At 35.2% G+C, this 10,794-nt stretch overlaps 2 long non-coding RNA genes across 4 annotated transcripts; one reads left to right on the forward strand and one right to left on the reverse strand.

The window, feature by feature from the left end:
• Positions 1 to 518: 518 nt before the first annotated feature.
• LOC113299595 lies at positions 519 to 6,711 on the reverse strand. Of its 2 annotated transcripts, none has more exons than XR_003335126.1 (9): positions 6,162 to 6,711; positions 5,858 to 5,920; positions 5,600 to 5,759; positions 4,581 to 4,660; positions 4,337 to 4,442; positions 3,999 to 4,148; positions 2,210 to 3,912; positions 1,250 to 1,906; positions 519 to 861 (listed from the first exon to the last, which is right to left on the reverse strand). It is a non-coding gene; the product is annotated as an uncharacterized LOC113299595 (long non-coding RNA). The 2 variants fall into 2 exon arrangements; XR_003335127.1 differs by having other exon boundaries at positions 2,193 to 3,912.
• Positions 6,712 to 6,952: 241 nt separating this feature from the next.
• On the forward strand, positions 6,953 to 10,410 carry LOC113293370. 2 transcript variants are annotated; one of them, XR_003332259.1, is made up of 5 exons: positions 6,953 to 7,163; positions 7,270 to 7,319; positions 7,506 to 7,604; positions 9,277 to 9,628; positions 9,717 to 10,410. It is a non-coding gene; the product is annotated as an uncharacterized LOC113293370 (long non-coding RNA). The 2 variants fall into 2 exon arrangements; XR_003332260.1 differs by having other exon boundaries at positions 9,291 to 9,628.
• The last annotated feature ends 384 nt before the right edge of the window (positions 10,411 to 10,794 follow it).

The following is a 10,794-nucleotide window of genomic DNA, read 5'->3' on the forward strand; positions in this document are numbered from 1 at the left end:
AAGCACCGTATAGTTTTTTCTATTTATATTGGCTTGTTGGCCAGTAAAATTCTGAATCTGTACACTGTTTTTTCATGAATGTTATCAGAATTAGTGAGACTCAGATAGCAAACTCTTTTGCAGAGATTTTGTATTATGGTTAGTGTTTCCAGAAAAGGTTTTGTTCCAAATTTTTATGGAATTTTTAACTTTCCCTAATTTTTTTTTTGTAAGAGAAGAAGTATGTGAGCCTTGTATGCTGGTGGCCCAAACCTCAGCTATCAAGGGTTTGCACTTGGATGATTTCTATCCAGTAGACGAAATATTTAAGGGAGAAGCTCAATCATTCCAGGTGGTGTGGGTGTTTAGACAAATAGGTGTGTGATCAGAGGTAATAGGTGCCATGTGCTTCACATTTGAGTTAGGACAAGTTGAATTCCAGGCATTGTTTTGCCAGGGCTCTATCTAATCCTTGCTCACTGAGATGAAATTCCATTTCTCCTATTAAACCAGATAAAATGATAACCCGAAAAGCCCAAGTCAAGTAAACCAAGGTTGAACACATCTGCCTCAACAGAATTTAAAAGGTGTTGGTTCTGTTTTTCTTCTTCCAAAGGCACAAAATTACAATCACCTACAATTAACCAAGGTTTGATGATGCAACTAGCCATTTGTTTAATCAATTTATTGGAATCATATTTAAAATCTCTAAACGGGCCACCATAAAAACATGTTAGAATCCAGAAATCACTATAATTAACTCACTGTTTTCCCAAGCTAGATAAAGACCACCAACACACACTCTAGGGGGGGAACAAGCCAGTAATTTAAACTCTACCCATGATAGCATAGCATGCATTTCTGACGATTTTTGTTTGATTTCTGAAAGAAATATAATATAATGATTAGAGTAATATATGTCCTGACAATTCCAAGCAATCACAGAAATGAATTGCCAAAAGTAAGATACTTTGAGAATTGTATAAGAGTCCCAGTTTTTCATTTTTGACAATAGAAAGAATCAGTGGTGCTAATCATGTTAACTTAACATACAAGTTCTCATACCTTGTAAGGAAGCAAACATAGCATTGCAACAATTACGAAATAAGAAATGCACAGCTAAACTTAAATTGCACATGAACAGATAACATGTATGAATTGCAGCCTAAGTTTTATGAGATACACATCAAACAATCATGAGTTGGAGTTAACATTATAATTGCATTTGATGAATGGAAATGTTAAAAACAGTATTGAGATTTAGGGTTACCTCATTGGATTGGAGTCAGAAAAGTATATATCTTGTTGTTAAGCAAAAGCACCAGCAGAAATATTCAAGACACTACTGTATTGCAAATGATTGTTTTCAGTCGTATGATCAGACGAGTGGATTATCCGAAGGTTTTTCATTTCTAGCAGATTTCATTTTTTCTTAATGGGATGTTGGATAGAGAACTATACGAGGAGGATAAGGGTTAGACACCTCCAGGGGCAGTACAGTAAATTCGACGTTGAATTTAGGAGAGGGGCGGAGAATTTGAGAGTAAATTTTAAAGATATCAAGATGATGAAGATTGAAGATAGCAGAGGAAAATGAAATGTGAATTCAATAATCTAGATTTTGAGTAGCTTCCATCCAGTGTGGGACTGTGACAAAGATCTTTCCACTGCAAGCATTGGCCTTTCCAGATTTCTTTGCCCGCTATGTTGTATAAGCGTTATCTGGTTTATTCTGATTATGAACATGTTCATAGACTGTCTCCTCAGTCTCCCTTGAACCAGTTTTACTGTGCTACCTTTGCACACGTATTGCAACAACGAGGGCTGAGTTAATCCTCAGATTGTTTGCCGAACTTGACACATTCTTTACCTTTGTCTTGCCCATTTCTCAAAGCATTTTCAGCAAAAAATTATTACCACACGGAGTCTGCAACAAGTAACAACATACAAATTGAGTTCCCACAACAACCTGAGCTCCAAATGAAAATCTCAACCAAATAAAACACAAATTGATTTATCATGTAATAATCACATCAAAAGATTTCTGTATAAATTTGAAAATTCAGAACTCTAAACTTGAAGAATCTCTATGGGTCCAAAAAAGATCAACCATTATGGAAAAACCTTCATTTCATGAGTTACAGTTATAAATGATTATTGCAGAAAACAAAATCACGCAAAAAAAAACAATTCTTGGTTAATGAAGAAAATACCTGATTAGTGCACGTACCTTTACGTGACATTGAACAAGTAGTGGAGCAGCATTGTCTAAAAAGACTTGGATCCCTTTTCTTTGTTGGGATACTAACACCAGTATCAGGATCCTATCAGTCTTTCACTTTCATCCAACTAATCACCACAACGGATTACAAACAACACAAAACAAATTTTGGGTTTTGAAAAAGGAATAAATCAAAATTCGAAAATTAGAGTAAGAAATGACAAGGCATGATACTACATTTTGTTGGAGTTGCTGTAGTCTTTTGTAAGGTGCACAAAACTTTGAGTAATATTTTCTATGGATACAATGCCATGGTTATACTAAGGATTTGAATGTGTTAAAAAATTCCGAAGAGTCGCAATGTTTCAATGAAACATCACAATGATTTAAAAAATAACTGGATCCGATCCACTATAAAGCTACTCAAAATCTAGATTATTGAATTCACATTTCATTTTCCTCTGCTATCTTCAATCTTCATCATCTTTAAAATTTACTCTCAAATTCTCCGCCCCTCTCCTAAATTCGACGTCGAATTTACTGTACTGCCCCTGGAAGTGTCTAACCCTTATCCTCCTAGTCCTCGTATAGTTCTCTATCCAACATCCCATTAAGAAAAAATGAAATCTGCTAGAAATGAAAAACCTTCGGATAATCCACTCGTCTGATCATACGACTGAAAACAATCATTTGCAATACAGTAGTGTCTTGAATATTTCTGCTGGTGCTTTTGCTTAACAACAAGATATATACTTTTCTGACTCCAATCCAATGAGGTAACCCTAAATCTCAATACTGTTTTTAACATTTCCATTCATCAAATGCAATTATAAATGGGCCATCGCTCTATCTGGAGGAAATGCAGATGATGTGAGAGGCTACACAGGAAGGTTGAAGTTTTAAACTATCGGCCTTTTATACTTGCTTTATGTATTAGTGTTGATCAGTTTGCTCATATGCTATTTCATTTTACTGTTGAGTTGCATTGATTCTTTGGTTAATTTTGATGAAATATTTTGTCTGGCAAACAGTGGGGGCAGAAACCCCAGTGGTAACAAACGCACAAACAAACATCAAGAGTCCGAGAAATCCAATGAAGCCTTGCGTGTGAGATGCAGGAAAGGATCCAGTCTGGGCTGTTAGGTATCATCTATAGCATGAACATAGCAACGATGCAATAAGAACCATATCGTCACAGCTCAAACTATGTTCGAGTACTGGGATAGAAGGAATTAAGAAGGTATCCGACTGGCTGTCATACTTCAAGGATAATTCCTTCAAATCACCCTTGGTGATCTTTTTCAGAACAGGATGATCACTACCTTGAAACTCCTTCGATTTAGTGTTGAGAATCTTAGTTGGAGAATGCTTACCGGAGCGCCTGAGAACTGAAGCATATGTGGATCTCGCATTTTCAAGCATGGAACGGCATTGGAAGAATGATTTCTTTGTTCTACATCCTTAATAAGGGTCGAAATATCACCAAGTAGTTGAAACTGATTACCAAACAAACCTTAATCTAGCTCTCCCTTCTTTTTTGAGGACTCCTTTGGTGAATTCAAGATAAGGTTTCCACCCTCCATCACTTGGGGAGAACGCTCACTTTCTGAGAGAGAGCATGTGCGCGATATTCCACCCCTTATCTCTACATTTAATCTATTGTTCTTCATTTGCTTATGTATATCATGAAAAGCACTCTGTGTCACTGCAACCTATAAACAATATACAGAATATATCTTCATGATCCAAATAAATCAAAAGCAATCTCTGATATCAAGGAGTTCATTATGATCCTTACCCTCGTATCAGAATCAAGGGGAATGAAGCAGGAAAAGAAAATTATGAAGAAATGGAGAGAAGTAACACGGAAAGAATCATCAGATAGTCGTGATTTAGGATCCAACTGAATCATATGAAGAATCATCTTGCGGATTCCAGAATCTGGGATCTGCAAATAGAAAACACTGAATCTATAGATTATGACGCTACCAAGCAGATAAATGTTAAAATTGTGAAACATTAAAAATAAAATAAAATAGGCCTCTAAAAGAAGTGAGAAAAGCGTATGAGAATAAAAATTAGAAATTTGTGGGAAAAGATAAGGAAACTTATGTAAGGGGAAAAGAAGTGAGCCACCTTCTCAAGGGATTGGCTGGGATCATATTGTCCTCTTCGGTAAGCAAGTAGCTTGGATAGCTCAAACAAAGGTTGTCCCTCAAGGAATAGCTCTGGTATAACACATCTGAAAAGGTAGCAAAGAACGTTTGAGCTAATATAGGGTACAGCCATCATAGAGTCCAAATAACCCTAGTTAACAAATCTATTATAAAAGTGCAAACACACAAACCAATATACTTCAGGAGTGGTAAAGAATGCATACCCTAAAGAGAAGATATCCATAGAATGACTCAAAGGTGCATCTGGTGTGACTTGCCCCTCACCACCATGCTCATAAAATCTCTGAAAGACAGTGACACGTTTAAATATTACCACCCAACAGTAATAACGAGTGAAAAGTTCATCATTGTATTGTTTAACATAACAAAAAGATGGAAGTAAAACTGCATACAGCAACACCATACGTGAGACTCTCGATATAGTAAAGAAAATATGTCATGAGACATAAATATGAGACAAACTCTTTATCCAACAAAAATATTATAGCTTTACGAAATAACCAGAAAACAGTTTCAACTAAACCACATTAGATACACAATTTCTCCACACAATGAAAGTCTTAAGAACCTATGCTGTACTAGCACATCCTATTTACCCACAACTACTTAAATTTAGTGTGGTTTTACTTTTATAGCATATCAAAACATTTCTCTCAAGTAACAATCTTATTTTAATGTGGGAGATGTAGTGACTGCGGGATAAAAGATGCATGGATGAAAATAAATGATAGGGTAGATCAATCGTTTGCATCTTCAGAAGATATTTGTATCTATAGTATGGAGGCACGAATGAGAAAATCTACTGACTGCTACGAATATTAAATCTTTACTTCTGGCTGGCCTTCTTTTTATCCTTATTAGGACTGGATCGAGGTTCAGGTTGGAGGAAACCATTCAGAGGTGATGATAAACTATTGTTCTTTGTATGTGTTCAGCAAATTAGTGATTAGACATGAGTTTATACTTCATTACAAGTTAGAGTATACATAAACGGATAGTTATTCACAGATCCATAATTTTACGTCTTCGTCTGTGTTTATCCAAGTTTCACAACACAAGGCATCCTACAATTCTCTAACTATGTGAAAAAGATAATATGGCTATGTGGTTTTCTAAAGCTTATACGCCATCACCAGTTACTAAAGAAGTGACAGATCAAGTATCACAATCAACCAACAGAAGTAATAAAACCAATTATGATAATGGGAATAACATGACTAACCTCGGGAGCAAGATAGCATCTCCTCCGCCCACCAGTGTCAAAGAAAAAAGAGAAATCCGAAGGGTAGTCATGTGGTATATAAGTGGGTTTAAACGATCAAAATCAGCAAGATAAAGCCAATTCCAAGACGTAACCAATACATTCTCACATTTTATATCACCTATAACAACAAACAGCAAACCACACCAATTCCTCAGTTACAAAATAGACAACCGAAATTCAAAATTGTTCAAAATCTCATCTTTATTCACATATTACCATCAATCCTTCCACACCATGGCAAACACCATTTTCATGACTCTGCTTCACTGCAAACAGTAACTGCTCCAAGAACAAAAATCGAAAACCAAATAAGTCAATCATTGTCAAAATTAACAAAACTCTCAAAGTCAATCCGCGTAGTCAATCGATCATGAAGATTATTAAAAAAAAAAAATATTGCCTCAATAGGTATCAGTTTCAACCCAATACTACACAACACAAAATCAGAAACAAAATTAGGTTTGAGAAACCCCCAAAAAATCCCAAAAAAATAGAACAAAATTTAGGGATTGATTCTTACTTGGAAAGGCTAAACATGAGGATGTTGAAGAGACCTAAAAACATCTCTAATTTGAAACAAACGACGCTCATATTCTTTCAAATCAATAGAATCACCACGTTTGCAGTAAACTTTAACAAGAACAAGACCTTCATCATGTTTACATTGAATTGATTGGAAAAAACGACCACGAGCTAATACATCTACTAAATTATATGAAAATGGTAAATCATGTAGATGATACTCTGATGCTGATACTTGTGTTGTTCTTGCTATCTTATTACCCATTTTTGATTCAGTTCTTTCTTCTTCTCATGTTATCTTCTTCTACACACTACTTCTTCTTCTTCTTCAATTTTGATCCCCTGTTGAGACTTGAGAGAGAACTCCATTAAAGAATTCCTTTCTGTAAGACTAGGAAGTAACCCGTGCTACGCTCCAGGTTGTACTCTTTTTGTTATTTACTGAATCTGTGCATACAAATTAGCAATTAAACTGGATCTTAGCATCTTAAATCCATTTATCCAAATTAATCCGGCTCTTTTCTACAGGTCTGACACTAAGAAAGAAAAAAAAGAACAGCCAAACACTTTTATTTTATTTTATTTTTAAAGAGAATTTTATTTAAAGGCTCGAAATTTAAGGGTTACATATTTTAGGAATGTAGCATTCCCGGTCTTTACAATAGGATAAATTAAGAGCTTCTCCAATGATCGTGTGGTCAGTATCACCCGTGGCATTATGGGAAGACATCATTTATCGCACCTTACGGTTAATTTTCCAAAATATAAGGAATATAAGGGCCTGTTTGGTAGTGTTTTCCAAAACAGTTTTCACTTTTCAAAAACAGGGAAAACAGAAAACAATGAGAAAACGTGTTTGGTTGCAGTTTTTCTAAAAACGTTTTTTACTCGTTTTTTGTTTTCGAAAACACCTAAAATGAAAACAACATTTCATCGTTTTCATCGTTTTCATTTCTTCCTTCTTCTCCTTCAGAAACGAGCAGAGAATTTCCCAGATGAGGTGGGTTGATTTTGTTTTCATGATCATTTTCATGATTTTGTTTCGATTTCTTTTAGGCTATTAGTGAATCTCCCTTTGGACTAATCGGGTGTATGATTTGAAGCAGATGGGTTGATTGATTTGGTATCAAGTTCTAGGGTTTGCAACAATTTTTAGGTATGAATATCTATTTCAATTTCTGGGTTGCATGTATGATTTCTTTTCGATTTCTCTACGGTTATTAGCTAATCCCCTTTTGGAATAATGGGTATATGATTTGAAACAAATGTATTGATTGATTTGGTATACGGTTATTAGAAACCACCATTCCTGCATCTTTTAATTGTTTGTATGTTACTGCAGATTCGATTCATATTGTTGCAAAACAGACAAGGGAAAACTCGTCTTGCAAAGTACTACGTTCCTCTTGAAGAATCTCAGAAGCACAAGGTTGAATACGAGGTAATCTATCGCTCATATATGGGCAGTTAAATTGCTCCTAATCTAGAATTTAACGATTCTGTAATACATATTGTTAGTCATATTCCATAAATAAAAGTTTATGTTACATGTTCAGGGTTCGACTTTCAGTTCTAGCTGTTTTGTTTCATGTACCATTAAACATGTTATTAGTGATGGTAATGAAATTAGGAGTACCCGGTGTAGCAATGGCATCAGTGGTAACAAATTTGAATATGGTGATTTTGATGTCTGGTTATATTTACATATCGGGAAGATGTAAATTAAAATGGACATTTGGATTTAAGAATGTGATTAGTGGGTTAGGTCCATTGTTGAAATTGGCTATACCAAGTTGTTTAGGGATTTGTCTTGAATGGTGGTGGTATGAGATTATGATTGTCTTGGCTGGGTATTTGCCTAATCCTACTATTGCTGTTGATGCCACTGCTATTCTCATCATACCACTAGCTTGATGTACACTGTTCCTATGGGTTTAGCTGCTTGTGTTTCTACCAGGGGAAGTACAAATTTACCCCGGTGTAGCAATGGGGATAACTAATTTGGGCATGTCTTCTTTCTTAAACAACTGAAAGGTAGGAAATAATATACACCATCTTAGGACTGAAACAAACTATATCCAAAAAAACAAATTCAAATGTCGTAAGGTACAAGTTCCGCTTTAATTTTTCTTAATTACTCTGTAATCATGGAATTTTGCAGTATGTGACCTTGATGTTGTGAGTAAAATTTCACATTAATTTTGCATTATAAGCATTCCCCTTAACAATTTTTTTGTGGATTTAAGTAAAATTACATGTGAAAGCCGCCCAACCCTCCATGGCAGGAGTTGTTCAAGAAGAACTTGCAATTGTATCTTTTATGAATTATTATTAGTGTATTTCTTTGTAAATGATCAACAAATGCATACTCTACCCATATTGCCTTATGTTAATTGGGATATTACAGGCAATGTCTAATCATGGGTACGAGATATGTCTACTTGGATCCTGAACAAAACTAGATAGCATTTGTACTTGGATTTCGTTGAGTTTAGTTACGATTAGCCTTCGAGCCTGGGGTTTTTCAATGATTGACTACTGCATGCTGACTGTCATCAACTCCTTGACCATATAAATCAACTTAACATGGATGTTTGTAGGTAGAAGAATATGCCATTTGTGTTCTTTATAATGTGGCTTTTTGAAGGCTCACTTAGGAAGATGGGGATATCTACACTTAAGCTTATGAAGGGGATTTTTGGGAATGGGAGATGGATACATTTTCTAAAACTAGGGATCCTTACCGGCAGCTGTTATTACAATTCTTTTTTTTTCTTACGTAAGTACCATGTGGTGGACTACACTGAATTTTTAGGATCATTCGTACGTCATTTTATCTGGGAGTTTATTAACAACTAGTTGTAACTGTCAGTAGCACCATTTTCATGATTAAATCAGCAGGTTGCTTGATATTTCTCTTGCTTTACAACTGATTGAGAAGCAACAACACTAAGCCTGGACAGCAATGCATAAATTATTTAAGCAACACAGTGATTTATTTATTTTCTATTTAAGTAAACATGTTTTGATTTTGCATAATATTTTTAATCTTGTTGCCTTAAAATTCCGAGTTATGTGATTTTGCATACCTGTGAGATTTAAGTTTTATACAGTATGTATTATGTAGAAAAAAAGATGGCTTCTCTATCAAGTGATGATAACATAGATGATATCCGCACATGGCCACAGTATATTGTGGATTACTTTGTTCAATTGGTTCATGATGAAGCCAAAAATGGGTTACAAACCACTACATTGGAGAAGAAGAAATGGGGAGAAATAGATAATGCTCTCTTTGCTAAGTTTGGTAAGAGATACAACATTCCTAAGTTGAAAGCTAAATTCAATCGACTGCGTATAGAGCATAGGGAATTTGCAAGGTTAGTGAGTGATACTGGTATGGGTTGGGATCCAGTTGCAAACACGGTCACTGCAAGTGATGATGCTTGGAAGCGTTACTTGAAGGTATGCGCATAAATGTTTACACTAAGATATTTACTTGTACATAATATATGTCAAGAGTATAATGCATGTGTAACATTCCCAAATGCAGAAATATCCTGGTGCAAAACCTTCCGTAAAAAGGGGTTAGACAATTATTATATGCTTGGGGAGATATTTAATAGCACAACAGCATCTGGAAGCATGTCTAATGCATCAACACGGTCTCCTCCTGACTCAGACACCGAAAGAGACTTGTAAACAGAATTCCTTGGCAAAGGGGTACATGTAGAACCCGCTAGCTCTGGAGACACGAGTCACCCTTCATCACACACAAAATCAAACATACATAGACGTGCTTTAGAACTTCCTATTGATCTTCCTCAGCGAAAGGCGACTAAATCATCAAGGTTTGATGATGCACTTGTAGCATGGACTGAAAATCTTAAAGTTAAAGCTGAAGTAACAAAAGCGAAGGCTGAACGTAAGAAGGATAAGGAAGTAACATCTCCTCTTTGTACCATCACCGAGATATCATCTATTGAAGATTGTATGGATATATTGGACAACATGGAAGGAGTGGAAGATGATGTATATCTCAAAGCCATTGACAAGTTCAGAAACCCCGACTATAGGAGAATTTTTAAGAAAATGAAAGAATCAAGGAGAATTATGTGGCTTAAGAGTTTGTAATATGTTTTTTTTCTTAGAAACTGAACTCGGTTAAGGGTTGTTGAGTATTGTGATTTAGAACTTGAAGTTACACTGTGACACAATATTTATGTTAATGTGAGCTTGGTTTTGTGTGATTTGCTTTTTTTGATAGTAATTAGTAATGGGTTTATGTTGATATCAGTAAAATTTTATTTTTTATTGTTATTCATTTTGCTTGTAAATAACAATATGTATTTGCTTTGTGTAGGGACTGTACCAAAGGGAGTATTTGGAAGAGATTTGGCTGTACAAATATGTAAAATTGTTGTTATGTATAAAACATTTGTGCAAGCTCATAACTACTTTTTGAAAACTTTAAAATTGTTGTTAGCTTAAGAGTTTCTTCAACTCAATTGAAAACTTTAAACCAATCTGCCTCCCACAGATAAACATATATGTGATTTCCATTTTTATCAAAGATCAAGGTGAGATAGGAAATCGTTTGCAATAGACAAAGTCTAGCAAACCTCAAAATC

This window comes from Papaver somniferum, chromosome 7 (genome assembly GCF_003573695.1).
Source record: "Papaver somniferum cultivar HN1 chromosome 7, ASM357369v1, whole genome shotgun sequence".
Taxonomy (NCBI): domain Eukaryota; kingdom Viridiplantae; phylum Streptophyta; class Magnoliopsida; order Ranunculales; family Papaveraceae; genus Papaver; species Papaver somniferum.